The following is a 26,875-nucleotide window of genomic DNA, read 5'->3' on the forward strand; positions in this document are numbered from 1 at the left end:
CTGTCCACGTTGTTCGGTTTGAGAGCAATTAGGCAAGAAGGACAGGTGTCAGGGCTGGATCCTGATTCCTATCCAGCAGGAAAGTTCCTACATCATTTTTGAGCAAGAAGGTTGCACAGCAGGTGTTAAAGGTCCCAGAGCTGGCCAGTCATTGCACTGGATCCAAATGTTGCCCCCTCAATTGTTTATTTCTTTGCTTATGGGGACCAACCCAAGTAGCAGCAGTTGTTGCCTCTTTGGAAAAAGCCAGCCTCTTAGATTAGACTTTAAATCAAGGATCTGTGGGTGGGCTACTTTCAAAAGGTGTGTGAAAAATAACAAAGGAAACTTTCAACTGGCAGGCTGCCTAAACTCCTCAGAAGGAGGTCTGCACTTCCCTTGGAAGTTTTCTAGGGATCTCCTCACCAAAAAAGGTTGACAACCACAGTCCTTGAGAGATTTTCTCATTTTCATTTTCACATCCAGATTACAGATACTCTTATTCCTGTTCTTCTATAGTGGGCACTCTTCTGAAGAAAAAAACGCCAAAACAAAACATGTAAAATGATACTTAAGTTAAGGTGTCTGCAATAAATCCAGTAAATCCTTTTCCACTTTATGTAAGACCCATCTTTCTATTTACACCATTTTACGTTCATTAGAAGCTGCATGGGATTTGCTTAACGAGTAAGTAGAGAAGAGCACAGCTAATCCCTCAGGGCCTTATTCTGAAGTTCTTATTCAGGCAAAACTCCAGTGACGTCAATGACTCATTTCACCATGTAAGGATTTCAGTAGTGAGCTCTATCAGATTAAATACAAGTCTGCCCAAGATTTTACTCTATGAAATTATAGTAATCTCCGGCCCTGGATCTTTTGATTACAACTAGCATGCAGAACACTGCCAGTTTAATAGCATAATCATACTAAGTCTCATTGGACCTGCATGCTACATGCTTGTCTTATTGTGGTACCAAACTGGCTGCCAAAATGTTTGTGCTTTTGACCACATGTCGTCTTTAGTAAGAATATGACAATTATGGTAAGATTTGGACTAGCTCTCCATTAATTATGGATAACTCATACACCACTTATATAACAACTGCTATGGGTCTTTTCTTTTTCTAATTTAGTCATTTCTCAACTCTATAGGTAATCTGGAGGGTTCTGGACTAATTTTTTCTTCCTAAATGTGCAACTCATAGGCTTGGTTTTTTGAGAGGAAAGGGAGAAGACAAGTTACTCTAATGTGACCTTTTTTATTTCAGAAAACTGCATGCTTCAAACTGCAACATGATTTTACAGAAAGCCTGCCCAAACTGGGGCAGGGACATTGAATCCTGGGAGAAGGGAGAGGAACTGGGTAGAGATGAGCCTGCTTTTTATAAGTTTGCAATCTGCTTAGTGGAGGGAACATCGTCAGCAATTCATAAACTATTCATCAGGTCAAAAGCAATAAGGAAGAAGAATGATACGGTTCAGTGGTCAGTCAGGCAGATCATCAGTCTTTCCATAATCCAAGCTGTGCAGAGGAATCTGGCAGAAAGGCCAGATCTAGAGAGTCTCTATTTTTGTCTGCATTCTGATTTTTAATAGATATTCATTTGCACACACTTATTTAATCTTGCTACCACATCCCCACCCTTGTTCTAAAGTTCCATGGGGAAAAAATAAAGCTTTTTTCAATGTGCAAAAACTCAGATTAAGATGGAAGAGAAAAAAAAACTGCAAAGCCCAGAAGCCTTAAAAGTGAATATTTAAAGCAAGCTTTGCTGGGCATAAACCTTGGTGATTGGGCAGATGCTGCAGAAACTATATTTTTCGGCAGTCTGGTCTCATTGGCATATAGCTCCAAAATTGTGTCATCTGAGATACTTTCTAGATGAAAAATTGAATGTGTTTGATTTTTTTTCTATAGGGTTTAAACTATTTAATGAAATCCTATCACCTCAAATTCTGGAAATTTGTAGTGAGGCAGGGAAACACAGACCTTGCAAATCAAATAGGAAAAGTCATTCCTCCTAAATCCCAGCTAAGCTTCAGTGTTTACTGGGCTAAAGTACTGGAAACATTCCTTTAGAGAAGATAAATCTCTGGGGTTTGGAGCTTGTCCTGATCTATGTTGTAACATGATGAGAGCATTGTAAGGTAATAAGAACAGGTATGCTGATACAGTAGTTAAATAACACCTAAAATTCCCAAGACGACTTGCGCAGCAGTCTTTCTTCCATTGAAAGTACAGGTTGGGCTGATGGACAGGAGTATTGCTGTGTCTCCCATAGCCCTATTCATTACCAAGTCATAGAGAAACAGAGAATATTTCATGCCTGAGCAGCCTTCAGAAGGTCACCTGATCCAACCCCCTCGGTCAGAGAGGCTAGTCTTGAGGTAAGATGGCAGTTAGGTCATCACCATCAAAGATGCGAGTTTCAAAGTAGGTGAGGGAAGCCTTGATCCGAAACCAGATCTGGCTAGCAAAAAGGTCTACTGAAAAGCATTTTAATCAGTGCAGAGGCTCACATTGACTTCCGTGGGAGCTAGGTCAGACATCGGTTCAATGAGACTGGCTGCCACAGTCAAGTCATGGGATAATACAACCGGGCTTTTGTTGGCAGCATTCAAGGCGCCAGATTGTGTTCTCTCCTGTATTGGTGTCTATCCAAAACCACTCTATTCACGTCACTAGAGCAATTCTCTACTTGTTCCTGTGTAATTAAGAGAAGAATCTTTCCCACTGGGTTGGTGAAATCACTCAGCATTCGGGCTATGGATAATCTGTACCTATTCATCACTGTCAGCATGAAATATTTAGGATGATCTGCGGGACCGAACATTTTTCTGTGGGCTTCCAGGTTCTGGTCATAAAATCATAAAGGTTGCTAATAAGGACTTTTCAAAAATGGACCTCACCTGGGTGTCAGGAGTCATGGCTAGCTCTGTGTTTCTGCCCCGGTTTGGGGATTCCAAAGTTTTCACAGTCCATCTACAAAATTATGAGACATACTGACTATATGGATCCTGACACTTTCCCAGGAGCTGCACTGTAACAAAGACATGAGCCTGTGTCTGTCTCTGACTGATGCAGTAACTACTGGAGACAGAGCAGAAGAGGACTGTGCTTCCTATGTCTCCCATTAAGGGTTTTATTCAGGTGACGTCATGTAGTAGATGTTGTGAGACATGAGGAAAATTTCAAAAACCTTTAAAATCAGAAACTTCTGAGCAAATACAGAATTGCAAGCAGAGCTAACAGCATCCTAGCTAATGAAATCACTCAAGAGGTACTGTCCCCTGAGGAAAAATCTCATATGAATAAGGAAGAGAAGAGAGCTGAAAATCTCGGAGGAGAATTTGGAGAAGGATCAAAAAGGCAAAAATCCTTTAGAACTTCATATCAGATTTCTCAAATACTACTACACATGCTATGAGCACAGTCTAGCATCAGTGTTGCTATGAACGACAAAGATGCTGAGCATGTTCAGCAGCACAGAATTTGAATGTAATGCTTCATAAAAAAGAAATCCATCACTCAAGAGAAATTGCATGGATATAAGTCTTCATTTGCAATACCTTGGAGAACACAAGAGAAACTTCTGCTCTAATCTAGAGACTAGATATTTTTTCCAGCTAATTTGTGTCAGAAAGGAAAGATTAGAATAAGCAAGGGTGAACGGTCTGATCCAAAAGGGAAGCACAACTGTGGCTGCAGCAGTGGGAGAGATGCTCAAGAACAGGGCACCCACATGTCCTCCCTTACAGTGACCCACCTCAGGGTCTCATCTGAGCAGTCGCAGGTAAGCAGAATGAGAGTCTCTGGGATGTGAGATGAACGATGTTAACCTATGAGACCGAATGCCACAAAACAGGAAGCAGAGGCCCATTCAGATGATAAATTCTTTGGACAGCTCTCAGAAGCATCACCTTACATCCTGAAAGAGGTACCCTTGGCTGTTAGCAAAGAGATAAGCTGCTTTGCCCAGGGAGGTGGTGGAATCACCATGCCTGGAAGTGTTAAAAAAACACATAGATGTGGTGCTTAGGGACACGGTTTAGTGATGGACTTGGCAGTCCTGGGTTAGTGGTTGGACTAGATAATCTTAAAGTCCTTTTCCAACTTAAATGTTTCTATGATTCTATGATCTTTTACCTGCAATGGAAAACTTAAACAGGGCAGACTTTGATTGCAAGGTTAGTTGCACAGCAGCATGGAGTTTAGTCCTGCATTACCTAGGAACCATACTCAGTGCTTGCTCCTCGTCACCTCTATCACCTACTTGTAAAGACCATGCACTTATTTATAGATTTGCTTCCAGGATACTAGCCTCCCTGCTGTGTTCATGCTGCTGGAAAATACTTCTGTACCTAAGAGAACAAGTGGCTACATCCACAGTGATTCCTGTTTCTCCATCTGGTGTAAAAGGCTTAACAAGGTTGCTCCTGTATCTGATGTTTAACTTCACGAACACCCTTCCTAGATTAGAAAGCTTCCTAATTAATATGAACATCCCAGTATAGACAGGCTCCTAAACTTCAACATGCAGAGGATCCTGTGAACAAGCTGCACAGGAAAGTCATGTTCCTTAATACTTCATGAGCAGTGGGTGAGAATCAGATATAAACAAATGCTAGAAGCAGACCCTTTGTAAAACTCTTTTCAGGACATATGCACCAGGTGATTACATTTCAACTGAAGCACAAGACAGTAAATACCCTAGTTAACAAAAGTCACTGTCAATGTCTCAAGTTTTGAGATGATGTTTTATCTTGGTATTTGTTTTGCATTAGGGCCAAGTTCTGGTTTAAATCTCATTGAACTTAAAATGTTCCTAGAACATCATCATATGTTGGTATAATCCTATAATTGTTTGGAGTACTACATCAAAATGGCTAATGCTCCACAATTTAAACTAAAATTCTTTATGTGTGAGAAAAAAGAATGGGCACCAGCAGAAGAATAAACCTGTCATTCATTGTGTGAATTACTTTCCATCCCAAGGTTTAAAGCATATCGTTGAAGTTGGTCTATGATGTGCAATAAGCACCTTCTAATTTTGCAGGATGAAGCTACTTTTGTCCTGATGTTTAAATCAGCTGAAACATCTTGCATTTTCCGCTGGAGTTTCAGGGGCTTGCAAAAAAGTCAGGCTTAGGGTTTTCACAGTCAGGTGCAAAATAATGATCACTTATTCAAACGCTTGTATGCTTGATATACAGTGACAGAACTTGGAGCTGAACCCAGATGAGCAGATTTCATAGTTTATGTGCCACCTTATGATGCAGTATCTCTCTATCCTACTACATCTTCTTTCTTAGTGAGGGTTTAGGGTTGCATTGTAGCCTTGCTGACCAATTGGTCAGCAATACTTTTATTTAAAAACATGTGCTGTCATTGTCCACTCTTTAGTCAGTGAATCAGACTGATGAAACTTCATCTTCCCTCTTCCAACTACTATAATCAAGTAAAGAATCAGTCACAGAGTTTCCACTTCTCCTTGACTACTTCTGTGTACTCTGCCTTGAACACAGAGCTCTTCTGGAAGATCACCAGGCTTCAGGCAAATGTCTGAAGTTGTCCTCACTTTGTTGGTTTTGGTGTTATCATGACACTTTAACCTGACATTTATTTCCCATTTCAGTAGTAGAAGGATGGTTTGAAAAATCGTGGAGGAGAGATACTCTTTATTTAACTCTCTACAGATGTCATATTAGTCATAATAGGTAAAGAATGTATCTCCTGGCTTTACCCTCAGCTGTAGCAAATGGGTTTGACCCACATCCTCATAAAGTAGGATGTAAGCAGAAACTTACCCAACTAAGCCTTACAAAGGTAATCAAAATCAGACCCCTTCCATGTAACAACTTTATCCTATGTGATATTTTTTGTGCTTTTCAATTATAACCATGGACATAATGATCAAATTACACTGAAATTTTCAGTGTGGGTTGGGTTTATGCAGTTATTCATAAACAAGAGGATTTGCTTTTTACACTTTGGTACAACTTTACTCATGTCTGAATTGCGTGCTCTGCTAACACAACAGAAATGGACAAACAATTTCCCTTAGAAATTGTCATGTGCTACCACATGACTGTTTTATTCCATGACTGAGGGCTTGACTCCACACCCTCTTTAACCTGAAGTGAAAAAACAAGTTATTATCATATACCAGCTCAGAAAATGTTCATAGTTCATGCCTTGGAGGCTTCTTGATTTCCTACATCAAAGAACAGATATAAAGGACATGATTCTCTAGCAACAGGTCTTCTTTCTAGTTTCTGGGTTTCCTCTAAGTGGCTAGAGCACCTTCAGATGTCTTAGTCACAAAGCTGGTGATGAGAGCAGATCATCTGCCTATAGATGGTGAACAAGTTAATTAAGCATAGGAGATTGTGCCTACCTGGTTAAAGCAGGGAAGAAGTACTAGCTCAACTGCCAAAGAAGCATGAGCAGCATGGATTTTGGAACTAGGCCATTTTGATTTTGCCTCCCTGACAATGCTCATTAATATATATATGCACGAGGTCATTTGTCTAATAAATGTACAGTGCAGTGTGGCTGCACTCATAGGGATTTTCCTAGCACTGGGGAAATATTCCATAATTTCTGTTGACCCTAGTTTTGCCCCCTGGACTAGTGAGCAGAAAGCCGTGGGAGCTCCTCAGCCTTGCCAGGTACTGGGTGTGTGGCCTCATGCCCAACAGGCATGTTACACTGCTTGCTCTGCAGCATGGTATCTACCTGCCTCAGAGCACTGCCAAATTCGGTAACGACACACAAAACCCATCTGGCTTTAACTCAGTTTCTAATCAAAAGACATAGCTAAGGCTCTTCAAAAACAAAGTTTGGCCAACAGAACCAGATTTTAAGACAACAGATTTTTTTGAGTGGAAGGAGGAACCCATTTGTCACTTCTACTTCACAGCAATCTGGGCTTTATGGTAGGCAGAATTTCAATTAAAACGTTAGGTTTTCCCCACCCCAGACACAAAGGACCTGTGGTGTGAACGCCACAAGGGGGCTAGTTTACAAGACCACAGAGCACAGCTTGGCATCCCCCCATTCTTGAAGGGCTTTGACATGGTAGCACTTTTTCATTTCCTACTTATTTGTGGGGAGAGAAGACTGACTGTACAACAGTGCTTTGACTAGATGGTAAACATCTTGCAAGCCTGGCTTACAAATACTGCTCTGAAACCCTACATGTGCATAAATTAACTCACTGTCTTTACAAGGACCTGTACATTGCCTAAGAAGTAAGCAGCGTTGGAATAAGTATGATCCAGAACCATCTGCGTTGCAGTGAGTACAAAGATAAAGCTTAAGCAGCAGAGCTTTCTCTCGCATTTCTTTAGTGCCATGACACAACTTGCCAGGCATCTGCTGTCTGCTCATTTCCTACCTGCCCCAATATAGCGGAAACAACCTGCAGGTTTCCCTGTGGCTAGGCAATATGTGATCCTTGGTTCCACACAGGCTGCTCCGTTTCAGTAGCAGTCACTTCAGCCCAGCCAAGCTTATCAGTCTGCATGTCTGCAAGGAAGAAAGTGGTCCCAAGAGAGTGGCAGGGCTTGACTCCCAGCTTCTATATACCCCATGTTTTGTGTTCTGAGGTTTTAGCAGAGGAGGATCAGCTCTGCTTTCAGTAAGCCTTTCCCTACCTACTCAGCAGAGTACGGTGGTAAGCCAGACATCGTAGTGCAAGAACTTAGGAAGGACAGGCAAGCTGTTCTTCCCAATGTTTCCTTATTAACTAAACAGTACTTAAAAACTATCATTTTGCTCTATTTGCTGTACAGCTCTGAGTATTTCCTAACAGGGTGTGACTAAATCCAGTCAATACCTAATCTGTGAAGTGACAGGACTTGTGTGCTGTGCTGTCAAAGGATCAGTTTACCAAATCAATTCTCATGTCAGTTTGGGAGAGAATTGCTAATGTTTTTAAAGATTAGTTTCTCTTCCTGATTGGTGCCCAATTACACTTGGAGCATAAAGTTTCCTCAGCGGCAATTTCACTACCTACATATATTCCAGTACTGCACTTACTACTTAATTGACATGTCTGCACCTATTTCACTGCACGAGTTTGGTTCTGGTTTAAGTGGAAGACACCAAATGTTAACTCAGTTGAAAGCCCATTGAAGCCAGGGAGCAGACATCAGGCTTGAATTTGGCTTACAGTCTGTGGCATTAAGGAAAGAGGCCACAAGACAAATTGTTGATATATGTACTTGCTAAACGGCATTTCCACCTCAAAGCATACTTGAATCTTAGCAGAATGCAACTATTTCAGTTTTCTTGGATGATACACCAATGGTACAGCCTGAGGCTAATATGGATCATATCCTTCTTTTAGTTATTCCAGCACAATTTTATTGACTCAATGTGTTCAATGTCTCTCCTATCAGCTTCATTAAGAAGTACCGCAGATTCTAGATGACCATTTTCTGAACCAAATCCTTAGCAGAGGGAAACTGCCTGAATATCCAAACTCTGTCTATGAGTTGTAGATCTTGCTGTGTAGCTACAATGTCTATCTGTTTAGAGTTACATCACTGTAGCCTGAGAACAGTCAATGTAAGAAAATTGACATTGCTGTTTGCTCAGCTATGTGCTGCAAAACTTACTCTATCATGTGTTAGGTGATCAAAAATAGAAAAGTCTAGGCAGACATTTGCTGTCTACAGCAAAAAGAGGAAAAAATAAAATCATATTGCTTAATAGCTACAGGTGTATGTATGCATACATTATGCATAATATATACACTATATAATCACACACATGCAAAGTGATAAATCAATTGCAGATGGTGTACAGTAAGCTTAGTCTCCTGAGAGTTAGATGGTAATATACAGCAACAACACAACCTCCAAGCCATGAATCCACCACCCACATCCAACACAATTCAGGGTTTCTTAAATCACTATGCCAAATTGTAATGCAAACAGTGTACAGAATGAGGAACAAAGGAAATAATTGACGTGTCTACCCTAAGGCTGTTCCAAAGATTAGAGAGAGAAACCCCAGGACTGGTATGTTATTTTCTTTGTTCTCTATCCTTTTGCTGGTTGTTTGCATTAATTTTGGCACTGGATGATTTAGAGCACCCTTAGTTTTGATGATGCAGGTGGCAGCATGTGCATGGTTCCCTGGTAAATAATGTTACCAATGCGGATGGCTTTAAGTGGCTCTGCTATCAAAGAACTCTGTCTTAATTTGAAAATGCATTTAGGTGATTAAATAATGTCTTAGAGCTAGATTCATTTGTCTTCTCTGATTTTAGTGGCATTTTAATTAAAGCTCCAAATACATAATTATATAAAGCAGAACAGTGATCGACTTACTTTCCCTCATTGTAAATTAACGCGTGTGGAGAGGCAGGGAGGAAATAACTCCACACACAGGAGCACAGGGGGAGACTGTGGATTTGCAGATAGCAATTGAATAGCACAGGATTTGAAACCACCATCTGTGCAGTTTGGGAATATCTGCACCAAAGGGTTCAGGTCACAGAGGAGGGATGTCACCATCACTATCACAATAGCTGTTATCTATGCAAAAAGGACAGAGATGAGGTAGGTTTCTAAGGAGTTCAAAAAGAAATGTGTATATTTGTTATCAGAAGGGTATTCATTGACTGTGGAGGAAAAGAGTTACCCATCACTAGAGATGTGAGGGGCTTCAGAGGAAAGTTTGACGGCACTGGAAGAGTGATGGTATGAGAGGACATGTACATAAATATTTGCAAGGGATTAACACCCAGTGGAGAGTGGAATTACTTATCTAGGAACAACAAGATGAGCATGATAAAGTAGCCCTGTAAATGCAATACAGAGCAGGCTGCAAGGTGGTATGTAGAGCTATGGTGTTCAGTGAAAACAGGCACCCGAAACAAGAGCTACCCTTGGAAGATGGTGCTTGGCTCAATTAGGAAGAATTTTTCCACACTCTAGTGAGAAAGAGGGGTTGCAAGAGTGTGTAACAGTTGCATCTTCCAAATTCCCCATTCTATCTATCACCTCTCATCGTAAAGACCACCCAGGAAGACCACTGCACAGGAAACCTCAGAGAGTCTCTTCATTCTCTCTACCAGGGTTTTTTTCCCACATAAAGTGGGGGATCTTGTCCTGTACACAGATAATCACCTGAAATGCACTGATCTCTGAGATGAATTGCAGCAATGCAGTAGTAAAGGGCTAAATTTATGCTGGTGTTCAAGGGCAAGGGGAACGGTAATGTGAAGTAGCATAGGAAATGCCTTCAAGTCCTATTTCTTACAAAGCATGTAGGGTTTTAAGGTCTTTCCAGCTGGAGGTGGCAGAGGAGATTGAGAAGACAGCAGGAGCAAGGGAGAGAGACCCAGACATCCCAAAATGCATGAAACAACAGGAGTTTTGTCTTAATGGATGAAGGATTAAGACGATCTTCCCTTATTCTGCATATATCTTTCCACAAAAATATGGGCACGTCAAACTGTGGTGTCATACAGTTAATTTACTCTCTTCAGAGAGAACAATTTAAAAAAATCAGTTCTATAAAATAGGGATCATACAAATTAAATGCAGAAGATTTGTACTCTCTCAGCCTATTAATTCAAAGCATGTAAATCTATGGGTGTTGATGGAGATAGTTCTTACTCACACCCTACATAAATCACAGGAGAACTAGAACCAAAAATGTTAGCAGAAAAGCCAATATTTCTTGTTATCCCCAGCTGAAAAAGAGTGGAAACAAGAAGTATGGGACAATGGGGTGCAGTGCCTTCCAGGGACTGCTTTGTACTTTCCACAAGCATCAACAGCAGTGTCTTAAGGCATTGTGCAAAACCAGCCGTTGTGATGACACACACAGTCTTTAATGTGATCCAAAGGCAGGAGATTGACATGAACATTGTTGCTTACTCAATATGGTGATGAAAGCTCCCGCCTACAATAGCAATCCACTGATTTCTTAAGGAATTTTGTAAGGATAAGAAAAAATGCAAGACATTTATAAATTATTCAAAAAGACAGTTCTTCATGGGAAACTGCTGAATACCCCATCCTCCTTCTCATTCAGGTCCTTAAAATGAGTCTTTCCTTCCTTGCTTGCTCCTGAGCCATTCAGAAATGCTGCTGTTTCTGCCTACTCTGTGTTGTCTTATCCATGGTGATCCTTTGTATATGAGTCTTTCAACCATCAAAAATCGGCCTCCTTCTTCCCTCTCTTCCTCCCTCTCTTCATTCTAAGACCACCAGTTTGTGTCTGTCTTTATTTTGGCTAAAACATTTGAAAGGACAGGATTTAACCTGGGGACAACCTGGGCTGAGCTGGCAGCCTGGCTCTGCTGAGCTCCGTTTTATGCTGCCACTCAAGTTTTATCCTGGTAATGAGTGCATCATTCCTTTTTGATTCCAAAAAGAGTATTACCATCTTCAGTCCTTGTCCCCTGGTTGTGCAGGCTTTCATGGTCAAGGTTGGGACATCTTGGTGGTGGCGGTGGGATTTAGTTATGGCCAGGTGCACCAGAAGCAACAATACTAAGAGAAAGCCTGGCAATAAGAAATGTCAGCCTGGCATCACTGCTCTGCCATCAACATGGATCTGTTGCTGCCGGGACCAGGGCCCACCCACCCAGAATCTAGCCCTACTCCCACCCATTTTTTTCCAAGCTTCTGCTTCTCACTCCATCCACTTAAATCCCAATGCAGTCAGCATGTCAACCCACTCTTGTTCACGAAGACCAAGCCCAGATCTTGGCAAATATCAACCCTTTTCAATTGGCTGTGTTTTACTGAGTGAGGAGAGGGATGAGGGTTGTGGGATGCCTCCCACTGCCATAAATACCATTCAGTGCAGCTCAGTGCAGTTTGGACTTTATTTCAGTCTTTTTCATAAGGCACAAAAGTATGAGATCACAGCTATTTTGTATGAAAGGTTGGCCTGAGCGGTGGACTTTGCTATTAGCAATATCAGCACTCAGCTTCCTCCTACTTTTATCCCACTCACCAGTGAGTAGTAGGTTGAGTCTGTAAGAAAAATAAATTCAGGCTTAATTCCTCTGCTGGTATAAACTGATATAATTCATAGCAGTTAACATGAATAAAGGTCAATTTTTTTGCTAAAACTTTATTGCTTGCCCTCATTTTCTTTTTTTTTTTCTTTTTCTTTCTTTTTTTTCCTTTTCTTTTCTGAAGGCCACCCTTCCAAATGCAGTTGCTAAGATCATATTCTTTGTCCATCAACTGCCCAGTGTCAGTTCCTCCTACCCTCTTTGAATCCCTCTTCAGACTCCCTTGGCTTCAGGACATTAAGGTCAGGCTTTTTGTATCCACTTTGAATGCCCTCCACAGCCTGATCCTTCTGCCTACCTGCCTTTATAAAGCCTGCACTGTCAGATGGTGCCTAAGTTCCCACCCTTTATGAATAGGAGCAAGCAGGAGAGCTGATTGCCCTCTCCACTCATTGGCAACCTCCAAACGAACAATGAACCAAGTCAAACTGACCAACCAAACCAAACTGCAAGCCCAACAGATCACCACACAAACTCTGCATGGTTTCCAGAAGAGTTTGTTATTTTCTGTGAGCCTGAAACCATTTCTAATATGAAATACTCTCAAAGACCAAACCTGTGGCAAAATTGGCCTAGGAGAGTTTGATGCAATGGAGAGCAAGCTTGGTAATGTGTGGTGGAAATGGCAGTGAGCTATCCATTTTCAGCAGATTTCCCCTTTTTCTCCCTGAAAGTCAAAATAAAACTCAGAAGATATGAGCTCATGCAAACCAAAACCAGGAGACAAGTTTTACTGTGGCCACAGAAACCACACACAAAGAGCTTCAGATTCCTCAGCACAAACTCCCTGTGCTTCCCTGTACACCAGAAAGGACACCAGGCTGTGATCAGAGGGCAGAGCTGGGCAGTCCCCCTGAAGAACCGGAGAGCAGAGGGCCATGGAAGCTCACCTTCGCAAAGCTTCATCTACCCCTGCTCTCTGGGCTTAAACCTGAGGCCCTGGTGCTGCCAGCTGTGCGTATGATGGCTCCTGGCTGGGCCACAGGCCTGACTTTTCTTTACCTGGAAATTAGGAGATAGGGATGGAGTATGGGAAGGAGGGAGGAACCTGGTCCTGGCCAACTCTTAGCCTCACGTGAGTCTTAGCCTAATATGCACACCACTGGACTTTCCTTCCTTCTAGATGAAGGACATTCATAGATTTAGAGCAATGGAGGGTTTGTTAAAAGCTGTTCTGAATGAGTCAGATTAGATCTGTTCTCTTTTCCGTTCTGTCTGCTTCTTACAAAGGCTCTGGCCATGTTAATTGTCAGTGCTTTCTTTCCCCCCTTCTGTTCCTACATCATTTAACAGGCATGAAGAAAAATGTCATTTGGTTGCCCTTTAGACACTATCCAGAAGTGACAATAAATTTAATACAGAGTTTTGGGATAAAGCAAAAACTATTTCTGAAGAATGACAGTATGTGCAAAGCATAAAGCTTGAAGCTTAGCAGCTAATATCTGAACCCATGCAATATTATGCTGCCCTATGTCATTAACAAGCTGCCAAAATGACAGCAAACTGGATTATCTCCTTCATAATGTAGTCTGTTCAGCACAAAATAAATGACTGCTGACTTTTAACAATGTGCAGCACCATTACAGTGAAACTGTGTTGTGACCAGAGGCAATCCTACATGGAATTACCTTGGGAAAGGAAGCTCCAATTAATCTCTTCTAGCTACACATGTTAACCCAGGTTCTTCTTATCAAAATCATCTAATTAAACACTGCGTTATTCCCAGTTTCATAGCAGCTTAACTCTCTTGAAGTTGTTGGAGTAATACCTCTATTGACTTGGAGCAACACAGGAGGGGAGCAAGGCATATTCCCCAGCACAACCACATTACCGTGGTTTCTCTTACTCAGAGGGTGTTGCCAATACACTTTCTGGCCACCACCTTCCAGGAGAAATTCAAAGTTTAATTCTGATGCCCTCAGACTACAACACCAGAAGCTTGTGCTCTCAATCAAACCAACAGAAGTATTTGTGCCAGAGGGGAACGATGACAGATCTTTAAACAGCCACTGTCTGTTGTTTTACAAAGCCTCTGTTTTACACTGAGTCATAAAGAAACTGTGTAGAGATCTGGTCTTCTAGCTGATCATGAAACTGAGCACGAAAATCCAGCTGAGGTTTTTCCTGCAGAGCAGGACTCCTTCACACGCCTTCAAGCTGAAAGATTTAAGATTGTTTGTTCAAGCCTAAGCATAGCATTCTGCATTTTACTGAACTTCATCCTACTTTCTCCAGTCTGTTTTTCTAAGCTGATGAGATCATTTTAAATGCACTGCAGGTCTCCCAGCTTTGTGTCTTCAACAGATCAACCAAACACCATGTCTACCTACCCTCGACATCAGTACTGAAGACACTGAGCTGTGCTGGAGCCAGAGCAGCCTCAGCTGTCTGCGTTCAAGACATTTCTCCAGCTGGGCAATGAGCTGCAGATGACTTCCCTTTCAAGGCTACATTTCCCTAGGTAGTGTAAGGTGGCACCAGAAATGGCGCAGACCTTCAGCAGCCCTGAAGGAGGATCTCAACTACGGGTATTGGCTGAACCTTGGAGACTGTCTCAGTGGGCCCCTGCCAGGCTCTCCTGGTCTGCAAAGTGTGGGGCAGAGGGATGGGCAGCAATGTACATCAGACAGTAGCTCTGCCTTGTGTTGGGCCCATTTCTGTTCTCTGGGCAGCCCTAAAAAGATAAAGAGACCCACTCTTCTCCCCATGGGCACAGTAAACAGCTTCTCCAAAGACAACAACCAGCTGCGGTTGTTTTACCTTTCCAGGAGAACAAAGGCAGTGTTCTTGTACATGCATCGGGTGCATGATGCCAGACAGGCCCAGGCAAGTGGGCCACATTGCATGTTCATCTGCCTTTTTGGCCCTTCCACGGAGGACAAGCACACACACACACAGGGGCTGCCTGTCACAGTGTCAGCCAGGCCACAGCTGCCTCCAGGTTCAGCAGGCACAGGCAGCTGCCCACCAAGCATGTGCCTCCAGCAGCCCAGCCCCTTTGGCAAGGCGGGTGTTTTGTTAATTTTATGCATGCACCTACACATCTCCCCGCGAGCACTCGGCTTGTTTGGCTGCATCCAAACTGCCAGTGCCTTAGAGGAGTCCTGAGGGAGCGGCTACCCACCTCAGCGCTGGCTGCCTCATCGGTGCTGACTATGTATGATCCCCAACTAAGAATTCATCATGCAGCAGAGCTGACGTGATCTGAGAGAGGATACAGATGCCCAGGGTCAGCCAGAGGTGTTCTTCCTACCCCAGCCCCAGTTTTAGAAGAAACACCTGACTGCAGAAAAGACTCCAGACTGCAAAAGACTCGAGGTCCCATCCCTTTATCTATTTGATTGGAATCTGGACTAAAAACCCCAAAGAAACTCTTGGATGATCCAGATTAAGGTCTCTGATATGCTTATTTAAAATATAAATCCCTGAGGATTAGAAGCAGTGTGTGAATGGGGCCTGGGTCTGTGATGAGGGCACTAATAAAACAGAAGCCCAGATTTTCAAAAGCAGTTAGGTGTTTTATTAGAAGTTGATAGTATATTCCCATGAGTAGCAGGATCTGTGGCACTTTTCTGGGTGGCAATGAAAATAGGGTTTTTTTCAAAAGGATTCTGTGCTCCGCCCCTATTAAAGGTATTTCTGCTCCGCTAAAACTTTACCAAGATATCACCGGGAAGTGCCACAAAACAATGCACTGAATTTAGAGGTGAACGTTCAGTGTTCATCATACATTACTAATGTCTTGCTGCACCTCCTTGTGCTTGGGATAGGTCCTTCATGTTGCTGTACTCAGTGGGAAACTGCAGCTAAAATGGGGGTGGTCTGGCTGAAAAATGTGCTGTGGCTCCCCTGGTTTTCCATAGAGACAGTACTGTTCATATGCACATGTCTGAGTTTTCAGCAGAGGAATGGTCCTGTTATAGACTGAGCTGCTGAGCCAGCACCTGAATTCATGGAAATTCCTTTCACCCTTTTCGGTTCTTTAGCAAAGCCTCATTCACACTAACAACTAAGAAGATATTTTTACTTTTGAGCATCTGTCCTTGATCTATTGAGTATTTTTCTTCCAACAAGCAGTCACCAAAAGGGCATGTGTCTGTATGTGTGCGTGCAGGACAGTTTTGTCTAAATAGTTGCCATGCTGCCTTGATGTCATTAGCAGAAAAAAGATTTATTGCTGCAGCTCAGAAGTCTGAAGGGCTTGACAGATGTAAAACCCAGCAAGACTGCAGTCTGGGATCCTGATTCAGTTCTGGGCTGATAAAAATGTTCTTCATGCATATTTCACATCCAAGCAATTGTCCATCTCTTTTCCCCTGCTTACCTCCCAGCAGTCACCAGAGAAATGTATGCTATCCACTGAAGTAGAACCTACATCTTTTTAATGTCTGGTGCTGGCTTGATGACAGACAGTTGGGATAATTCCTGGAGACTGCAGTATACCTGAAAAGCTGAAAGATTGATCTGCTGGAGTCTGGGCTATGGATTTGAGGTGTTCTAGCTAAAATGCCAAGCAACTCATATCTTCTGTAAACCACATAGCAAGGAGAGATCTGGATCACATACACACACACACACACAGGTTGATGATAGTAGCAGAGCATTACCTGGTCAGCACAGGGCCAGGAATAGCTGCACCACTTTAAAATGACCACGATTGAAGGAGCTGTGCTGGGAGAAGTATCCCCTGGAAGCTTGTTGTTGAGGGATTAAATGGATATTAATTTCCTCATGGTACTAGGAGGCTGGAGAATTGCATAATGGGGCATACTGAAGCATTTCTGAAGAGGAAGTGAGTCAAAATTTGTTATTTTCAGTGCAGCTAGGATTGTGTTTTCTGCCACTTGTTGGGGAAGTGGTGTTTGATTTACCTAGCATAGTCTTGCTACAGAAATCATAGCCAGGATCTGGAGCAAATGTCTCAATTGCGACATCCTGGCAAGAAGCTTGTTCTAACAAGTAACTATTTTGAGAAGAGGAATAAAAAAGAACAAAAGTTGGCAAGAAGAGCTGCAAGAGCTGCAGTTCATGTGGATGCTCCCTTCTGCTCCCTGGGCCTTCCAGATCTGGCTGTGCTGTCCAGGCTCCTGCTCCCTTTGCACTGCCAAAACAACCTCAACTGTCCATCTTTAAGGCATTCCAGAACACCCACAGTCTTTCTTAACTCTGCGCCTTTGCCTCCACCCTCCTTGAACCTTGGTTCCCTTCCAGCTACTGGCACTGTCCTGCACAGTGTGGTTGCATACAGTTCTCCCTGCCCAGCTACAGTTTTCCCTGTACCATTCATCTCCTAATGCGTCAGCGCCCAGGTGTGCTGAGAGGTATTGCACCATGCACCCCAGGCAACACCACCTACCTGTCACTACCCCCAAGAACTGAAATATTCATGTAGGGCTTACCTTGTTAGTGTCCAATGTCGTGTTTGGTCATTTACATCTGGGCAAAGGAAACACAAGGTGGCTGTGATATGCAACCAAATGTGAGCAGCTGTAAATTGACAAGGGCCATTTGTCACCGTCATTAATCCCTTGAGTCACACCGCCTCCAGATATTTCCTGTGTCACTGCTATTTTTATTTCTTCACAAATAAAGGCTGTAGACCTTGGTTTGCTCTTGTTCACATCAGGCTTGACTCAAGCCTCTGACAAGGAGAATTACACCAGACTTGCCCCAGCATGGGTTGGAAACGGTATCCTAGGTTTTGCACCATATTGCAATTATTATGAAATGTTAGTGCTGAAGTACTAAACAGTATCCGGAACAAATCTAATCTAAACAGTTTCTTGAAGACTGACTGTGAAAACAGGCTATCTATTATCTTGAATATTTCAGAAAGATTGGATTATAGGTTCAGGGCTGGCTTTTCTTTCTTTCTCCTTTTTTCTAGCCCCCCCCCCCCCCCTTACTCACTTAATGCTATCTAACATCAAAGCAAATACTTGCTAGCATTATCCTGAACAAAATCTCTGCAGCTGAGGCACAGTAGACATCAGGCAGTACAAAGTGCAGTAGCCTGTAAGTGTGAGAGCCACCCAGACCTTTGACATTAACCTGAGGTTTGTTAAATCACCTACTTAGATGCATGGCAAAATGCTTCATGCTGAAATAGCTCTCAGTTGCTTTCCACTGTCAACTGATGGTAAAATAATTAATGTTTGTGATCTTTATATGGAAGACTCTTAACATATAAACAGTCAGGATTTGCTTAACACTGGTGGGAATGTACTAGTAAAATGTAAACTTTCTTCCAAAATCTCACAGTATGGTTTTAAATTTAAATAGAGATCTTTACTAATTAGCATTTGCTTTGAGGTCCCTAGACTGCAGAGTACAAATGTGAAGACAGAGAAAATCGAGATAATTGTTCCCTTGTATAATGGGCTTCAGTTTAAGCAAGCAGGACACACATTGAATTGCAGTGACCCGGAGCCCTTATCTAGATCTAACAATGCTGCACAGCTCTGACTAAGAAAGGTTTCTAAAAATCAGGCATCGAATATGTGGTGAGACAATGTTAAAGAGGGTGCCAGGATGTGCCTCAGATATACTAGCATCACTGAATCACAGGAAGGGATAGCAGAATATTAGTGAATTGGTTTTGTAGTCCTGTGGTTAACATTTGTCTGCTCAAGTGATATTCTTCCTTTCCTCAGACACAAATGACCACTTGCCAGCATTGACCAGAGGGAGAAAAACATGTCAAAGTGGGAACCCAAAAGGAAGAGGGAATATTTTCGCTCCATGCTGCATATCCTTTGAGAAAAGAGGCTTTGGGAATTCGGCTGAAAAAAGATCACAACATACACTCTCAGGACTCAAAGGTATCAAATAGAAATCAACTAGTTCTGCCTTTCACAGCTAAAAGGATTCTTCCTCACCAAAAGGATTTAATAGACTTTTAGAGGTCTGCAGTCAATAGAAAATTACTTTATAGAACTGGCAGTTTTCTGTCAAAATATTTGATTCAGGTTAACCATTATGTGCATTCTCTGGAAATTCAGTGTGATACAGGTATCATGTCTGGCTACAGCTCTGTCTTACTGCCCTGTGTTGTGTTAACACTGACGCTGGCCATCACATCCACAGCACCAGGTAACATCCCACAGGGATTTATTCAGCTATTCAGCCCAGAAATTGCCCTACTCTCTTTTTCCTCCAGAAAGTCAGCAGCTGGAAGACCCTAGTGGTCTTTCTAGGGAATGGGGAGTTTTCTGCCCAGGTGGAGGGCTTGAGAAATTAAGCCTTGGGCAGATACATCATTATATTCATCTGCTTAATATGCAGTGAGGTGAGAAATGCCCTTATGCATCATATTTCAGTGTGATGCCTTTCCCAAGAAGTTTCCTCATGTTGTCTTCTATCCTTACCTTTTTTCCAAATACTTCAAGCTGTGCTCCTTGGGCAGGAGTCATTCTTTTTCTCCTCACAGTTTTTCAGGTTGCTTCTGCCAAATGCCCATCCCAGCACACCCTGAACACTGACCCAAAGGGCTGTCACATGTTTGGCTCTGCTCCCATCTGCACCCCACTCAGTACCATGTAGCACCATTGATGGCAGCGGGGTCACTCTCCAAACAGCGCAGCCTTCGGGGATGGGTTTGTCATTGTCTCATGTGTGCTCAACCTCAGATTTTTCTGATTCCTGATTTCTCCCATCAAGTCAGGGTTTCAAGGCATTTCACAGTAGCACCAGAATGACCATCTGTATGGTGAAAGCCATAGACTGATGCCCTGTTTCGCCTGAGCCCTATAATTCTTGTTTGTCTTCCTTCCAAAAAGACATCCAGAGTCTGATTAGGGTACATTCACAGGTGAAGACTTCATAGTTTCCTGAGCAGTTTGCTTCAGTGGTTAATTACTTTGACTGTTAAAACTGCTACCCTTAATTTTTTAGTTGATCTTGTCTAACATTCATTTCCAGGCACCCATTCTGTAGTACCTTTAGCTGACTTTGTAACTAATGTTTTCTCCAGTCACCCCTTCAAACTTCCTGTTGATACCTTAAGTGTCTGACTGTCTGGCATGTTTTCCAGCCACAGTGTCACTCTTTTTCCTGCACCCATTTTGAAATTTTCTAGCTCCTTTTGAAGGCAGACACAGTGCTGTCCAGTGCAGTAACGTAATGGCAAAAGGAAGACAGAGGCAGATGAAACATCTTTGTCTCTCTGATAAAGCTAAAGCAACTAAGCCAGCCTGTATTCCTTTGCAACATTTGGTTTGGGTCTCGGCCTCACCCAAAGCTTTTCAAGTAAACCAGAACAGGGTAAGATGTCGACTTGGCTATTTATGTGAAAGCCCCCAAAGTCCTGGTCAATAAGGATCCTATATTTAGGCTTACACTTGGCCCTTCAGACAGGACAGTTGTAGCATCCAAGAGAAGAATTTGGACCTGAGGGAGTAATTGTAAACTCCTAGTACAAGGAGTATATGTACTAATTATGTATTCCCGAAGTGTATGATGCTTGGTAATTATACACAGCAGACCCAAAAATATCATTTAACACATGTGCTGGTTTTTAAGGCAAAAATAATGGTGAATTTACTTTGTGATTATATGGTACTTACCACATACACTTTCTGCCAGTATTTGATACTTACTATGTCATTACATGGTCAGCAATTGCTTTGGAAGCAAAGACTGCTTGGAAAACTGTTCCCTGCAAAATGGAGCATTATTTAAAAATCGTTAACATTTTTCACCACAGCATTTTTCCTAAGGGAAAATATACAAGTCTTGCAATTTGACTTCAGTCTACATTGTTCTGGAGATATGTTGTATTCCTGTTGTTCTGAGAAAGCATAATGATGCTGCTCTCAAACTCCTTCTCTTGGCTTTAATCAGTGCTTCTCTCCATCCATTTTCCTCTCTAAGCCCTTCCCTCCCAAGCCAGAATGAAAAATTGAAAGCTGATTGTAATTTTAAGCCCACAATATCCCTGCCTTTCATGAAACCCATGGATGTGGCAAAGTTCCCATTGACTTCAATAATACAACTTCTGTTTTAAGGATCCTTGCCATGCAGATAGAGTAACTCCACCAAAGTCCACAGGGCTGCATGGAAAATGCCTGGGTACAATAGCAGCAGAATCTGCCCTAGTGGTAGGAGTATCTTTTCCAATTTCTGACCCAGGCATATCTACACATGCATGTGCACACACCAGAGTGGAGATTGTAGTCTACAAGCTCTCTTTAGTTTTGCCAGCATGGTATGCTATTTTCTTTTTCTTGCTGTGCTGCAGCACAGAAACATGAATCAGCCCTACCTGGCATGACTGCAAATTAGAGAAAAGGTAGCCTGAAAGAAACAAGAAGGCAACTTTATTCAGCATATTCTCTATCAAGACTTACAGGGCTCTAACTAGAGTAATTTAATGGCTCCTAGTGCATGTATTAAATTCCTGTTTAGCTCTTCTGCTTTTGCTTGAGTTTTCTATTTATTCCAATGAGCACTGAAAATATTTTGGTGGTGATTCATAATAATGTGACACCAGTTAAGCCATAAGACTGGAATTCACTCATCTTCAGAAGACCATCAGAATGGCTGTACATTACTGTGTTGTCAAAATAAGGCTTGTAGGAGACTGTGGTAAAGCACACACCCCCTGTTGGTTGCCTACACAGGGGAGAATTTCATCCTATCCTTTGGCAGATCTTTGCCAGCACGGCAATCTTCAGAACAAACTGTATCCAAAAGCAACGCGTGTGTGGAAGACACGACTCTCATTAGTTCCTGTGAGCATGGTATCCAGCCCTAAGTCTGCAAAGAGAACCTGTCAGTTTCTAATGGCTCCTAGCACATCTTGTTTTCAGGCCTGCTGAAAGCAATGAGCAGGTTCTGAAAGCTAAGACCAGACAGCAACGGCAGCTGGATGGAAAGGAAGATATGGACACAGTACCTTTGCCACAGAATTACTTGCTGACTGGTAGCTGCAAACAAGTTATTTTAATAGCTACAGCATTGTACCACATGGGACAGTTCAAATACTAAATGTCAGACTAAAAATGTTTTGTGGACTGGATTCTTTAATTATAAGAAAGTATTCCTTCTCTGAAAGCCACATGCTTTCTTTAGCCATTTTCCTTTTGAAGAAAACCGCCCTTTTTCAGATGTTTCTCAGCTGATGGATTGCTACATTGCCTGTCTTAGCAAATGGATGCATCCTGCCTGTGCATGCCTATGTCAGAGAGTTTTTAAATAGCTGTGTCTATTAAAAATACCTCCTGATTATCCAGCAATGCAAAGATACTTAAGGGGTTCAAAGTAACTATTCACCTCAGGCATCTTTGTCCAGGTCCGTCTAATACCATAAACTTTTTTCCCTAGACCCTGTTTTTTAATTGCTCAGGACAAGCAATTTTTTGGGGAACCTGGTACAGCCACTGAATGACTGTTCTCAAATGCTTGTTACCAGCTGAGACTAAACCTAGGCTTTTGGGCACCTGTATTTTATAATATTACTAAAAATACTATGTGAGCCTTTGGGTTTCAGCCTTTCTCGGCTCATAACATCCTGATTCTCTCTGCTCTCCCACAGAGAACAAAGTTTACCCTTGTTTAACTAGCAAGAAGCTCCAAAATGCATCACTGCAACCTCCACCAGCAGCAAAGCCAGCAGATTTGCTCTGAAAATAGAAGCAGCAAAAGAAAGATGGGTGATGACTCATGGCTTAGCTCTGCTCTTGTTTATAGTGGCACAAAACAATAACTCCCTTGAAATTGGTGAAGTTAGCACCCTTTCAAGTAACTATGTTTCTCAAGCAATTTTAGATCAACCTACACTGTTTTGGCATGATTCAGCTTTGATATTGGATTGAATCAATTGTTTTACAACTCCATGTGGCTCCAATGCATCCTGATCAATCAAGAATAATGGGTGCACCTGAGCTGCAGTGTATTGGTGCAAACAGTGCCATTGTTTGGGTGACACAGACTGCAGCATGCAGTCTAGGACTCCTCCAGAGAGGATGGATATCGGTTTAAATCAGGTGGAAAATAGTGGGAAGATAGCTTGACTGAGGCATGATTGAGAGTGATTTGCTGTGTTTCTTACATTTTCATGGCATTAAACAACATCATTTTTGCAGCCTGGCTAGATCCCTAGCTGAGGCAACTTGCTGAGCACAAGGGTGGGTTGAGGATTTTGCTTGCTTGTTTGTTTTCCACTGAAAAGCAGGAGGTTTCTTATTAAGAGTTTATGGGAAATTCAGTTAGAATAAAGATGTTTCCATTTTACTGAAAATATTCACTAGGGGAAAAATGTTTCTCAGCCATCTGTACTGTGTGCTTTCAGTTCTTGAAGAAAAGAAAAGAAAGGTACCTGATGTCCTGCGGGAAGTCCCAGAAGAGGACTGTATCACATATGCAAAACAACCCAAAAAAGTTTGGCAACAGACCTAGGGCAACCAGAAGTACATAAAAAGCTCTAAACAATGCCCAAATTACTGAGCTATCTACTGTCATTAAGTGCATGTAAAGGCTGATGGAGGTAATTCTGCTGATTCAGTAGTGTGGGATTCTCTGGCCAGACCCCCCACTTAGATTTCTGGGCCACCTCATAGCAAGCGGGAGAAGTTATCAGACGTTGTTGATTGTTCACCAAGGAGTGGAAATGAAAACAGCTAAACATCTGCTATTCTTCACAGCAACATTACAGCTCAACTATGCAATTCACCTACCTAACGTCTATGCAAACAAAACGGTGTGCCAGCATTTCCAATATTATAAATCAAGGTTACAACCTGAGATGCTGTTAGAGATGTTATAAATAAAGATACATGGAGCAGGGGGCAAGCTAATAAAAAAGATCCCACATCTGTGGGGATTTGTGCTGTTGCTCAAACAAAAGGGATGGGATTCAAGAGGCACAGCTGTTCCTTGCCTGTTTTTGCCTCCACCCATACGTTTTAAACAATATCCATATTTAATTGAGCAGTCTCGTTGATATTTTCCCAAGTGCTTTTGGAAGGTCTGTTTGTTTCATTTTTCCTTGGCATTACTATCTTCCAGTTGCTAATTTCATTATTACTGAGGACTCTATCACTCACAGGAGGTCTAGATCTTGACTGGTCCTGCTTTCGGTAGATTTCAAAGCTGATGTAGCAGGATATAGTCCATTGATGTATGGTGGTATTTTTCTAAATTAATTATAGTCAGATTGTACCTTTAAAGACATATGTAGGAAAAGGCAATGCCCAGGTTTCATCCCCTTTGGAGCAGCAATGAGCAGCGTTCAAGTGCTGTGCTGTACCTGCCTCCATGCCCCCGTTTGGGCCCATTTGCACAGTAATTTGCTGCCAGCAGAAAGTGGCAACATATGGCCTTCCCTGCATTTGGTTACTGCACTGTGGAGCTGAGGCATGGAGAAAAAGGACTCATGGGCCATCTATACAACTGTGTGTAGAGTAAGGCAAGAATACTGGGGCTGGGGCAGAGCAGCTACTTGTAATCCCTAGGGAGAGCCCTTGGCATGGCTTGCCTTGCCACTATGCTGGGTGAAGGGGCGACCCTCACCCGGAGTCTGGGCTACGTCACATGGGCATGGTCTGACATCTTGGTGGAGCCACAGCAGGGGAATGGAGGCCCACAGGGAATCAAGCCCCCATATATCTTCATAAATTCTGGACTCTGAGCACTACTGCTAACCCCCTTTAAAGTCAGATATATAGGGCATATGAAAGCCAAAGGAGGCCAATGACATCTTGGAAATGAAACGGCTTTCATGCTTTAGAGTTGCTTTCATTTTTGCTAGAGCACTGTCCAGCCAACTCTGCCCTGTGATCCCAACTCTAGGCATCAGGGCACGTTTGTGGGCACTGCTCCACAGCCAGCTCTCATCTTTGTGCTCATGGGAGGGAGGAGGATGATGGGAGACTGCTGAGATATCCCAGAAAAGGGGAAAGTTGCTACCTGAGGAGCGTAGTGCTGAGACACCCCAATGTCTCTCTCTTCAAGGAGTCAACATGGGTCACCCAACCTCAGCTCCTGGCAGGCCACCATCATTTGGGGCTATCTGAGCCCAGATAATGAGGCCTGGCAGCCATTCCTGCCCCAAGGGCCCTGGCCTACGAGTGGGGAGGTTGCAGAACACTCGCAAACAGGATGCATCAAGCATAAGACTAGTGCAGAGAAAAGAAAGGGGTAGTCTAGTTCTCTTCAGAAGTGCAATGCCTTTGTTAAAAACAAGGAAATTTTTCTCAGCAGACTGTACAGTTTCAGGAACTATGCTGGGATCACTGAATAAATTCAAATTTTAAACTCAAACAGTTGAAAGGAATCACATAGCAGATACAAAGTTGGCGAGAGGGTAACAGATGCTTTTTATGTCCTTAGTCTTCTTTATGGCTCATTCCATCAATTTCAAAGCAGTTATCACTTCCTTGAAATTCAGCAGTGCTGGAGGGCACAACTGGGCTGGAGGCAAGTAATAGGATAGAACTTTAAGGGGAATGAAGACGTGATGCACTGGGAAGAAGCTATTCAATCTGCTTTGCTTTATGCATTTCTGCAGGGAATGGATGTGGCTAACACTGATCAGAGGTAAGGGAAACATTTTGAATATGTAAAATGTATATTAAAATAAATGTGCTAATGTGCCATAAGGTATATAACAAAGAATTGTTTGCTGAAATGTATGCTTAGCACAGCTTAGACCTAATTATTACGGTCAGTGTTATGATGTACTTGCAATACCATTACAGCCCATTTAGTTCCTGAAGGGAAACTTGGGAAGGAATTTAACGCTATATGGATGAACACAGAAGGATTTGCCCTCACGAATGTGACATTTTTTATTAGTCTGGACTAAACAGCATGTCCTGATATTTAATTTTGAAATGCCACTTATGAGGAAAGCACAAGAGTAGGAAAAACTACCTCTGTATGTCTGCAGAGGAAGGCTCCTTCTCTTTTTAATGAGCTAAAAAACCCCCAAACCCATTCATCATCCCAAAATAGGATTGCATGTTTAATCTAATTATGCATTAGACTCTGGAAAATCCTGAGAGTTTCTTGTTACACTGTTTGGCTTTATCCCTCATCTAGGCTGAAGCCTCTGAGCTCATCTTGAGGCTCTGTGACACTATGGATCTGAATCAGCAAAACACTGAAGTATTCATTCAACCCAAGCACTTTGAGGACTTGTACCCTTGTTTGACAATACTTTTAAGCACTTACAGAATTTTAAGCATGTACTTAAGTCCCTTCAACTTCACTGAAGCATAAGATATACTTAAGTATTTTGTTTAATGAAAGTACAAGTGACTAGAATACCATAAATGCAAACCGATTTTTCTCCACTTTGCATTGGTAGCTTCTTTTCTAAGTAGCCCAGCTTGTCAGATCTATTTGTTTATACTCATTTTAAATGCAGAGCTGCATGTGGGAACTCGACAATTCAATTCTCCAATCTGTTTTGATATTCCCTGCAGATTTAGGGGTTCCCAGCTTTTTTGGGAAGTGCTATGCTGCAAAGGATTTACCTCAATGCTGAAGCCAGAGCAGTTCTACAAGTCAGATTCACTGCATGAGACAGAAACAGATGAGTAAAGGTTTCAGCCGGGATGAAGTTAATTTTCTTCTTAGTAGCTAGTACAGTGCTGTGTTTTGGCTTTGATGTGAGAACAATGTTGATAGGACACTGATGTTTTTAGTTGTTGCCTGGTGATGTTTATACTGACTCAAGGACTTCTGAGTTCCTTGGGCCCTGCCAGCTAGAGGGCTGGAGGGCCACAGGAAACTGGGAGGGGACACAGCCAGGACAGGTGACCTAAACCAATCAAAGATGTATTCCATACCATATGATGTCAGGCTGAGTATATAAACTGGAGGAAGAAGAAGGAAGTGGGGGA

General features: G+C 42.4%; 1 long non-coding RNA gene across 2 annotated transcripts in view; it reads left to right on the forward strand.

The window, feature by feature from the left end:
- Nucleotides 1–12,917: 12,917 nt before the first annotated feature.
- The window catches only part of LOC308066592, a 33,398-nt gene continuing 19,440 nt past the window's right edge, over nucleotides 12,918–26,875 (forward strand). For both annotated transcript variants that reach the window (XR_013929210.1, XR_013929211.1), the window contains exon 1: nucleotides 12,918–25,565. This is a non-coding gene — a long non-coding RNA (uncharacterized lncRNA). The remainder of the gene's footprint in view (nucleotides 25,566–26,875) is intronic.

The sequence above is a fragment of the Falco punctatus genome (genome assembly GCF_963210335.1).
Source record: "Falco punctatus genome assembly, chromosome: 6".
Classification (NCBI taxonomy): domain Eukaryota; kingdom Metazoa; phylum Chordata; class Aves; order Falconiformes; family Falconidae; genus Falco; species Falco punctatus.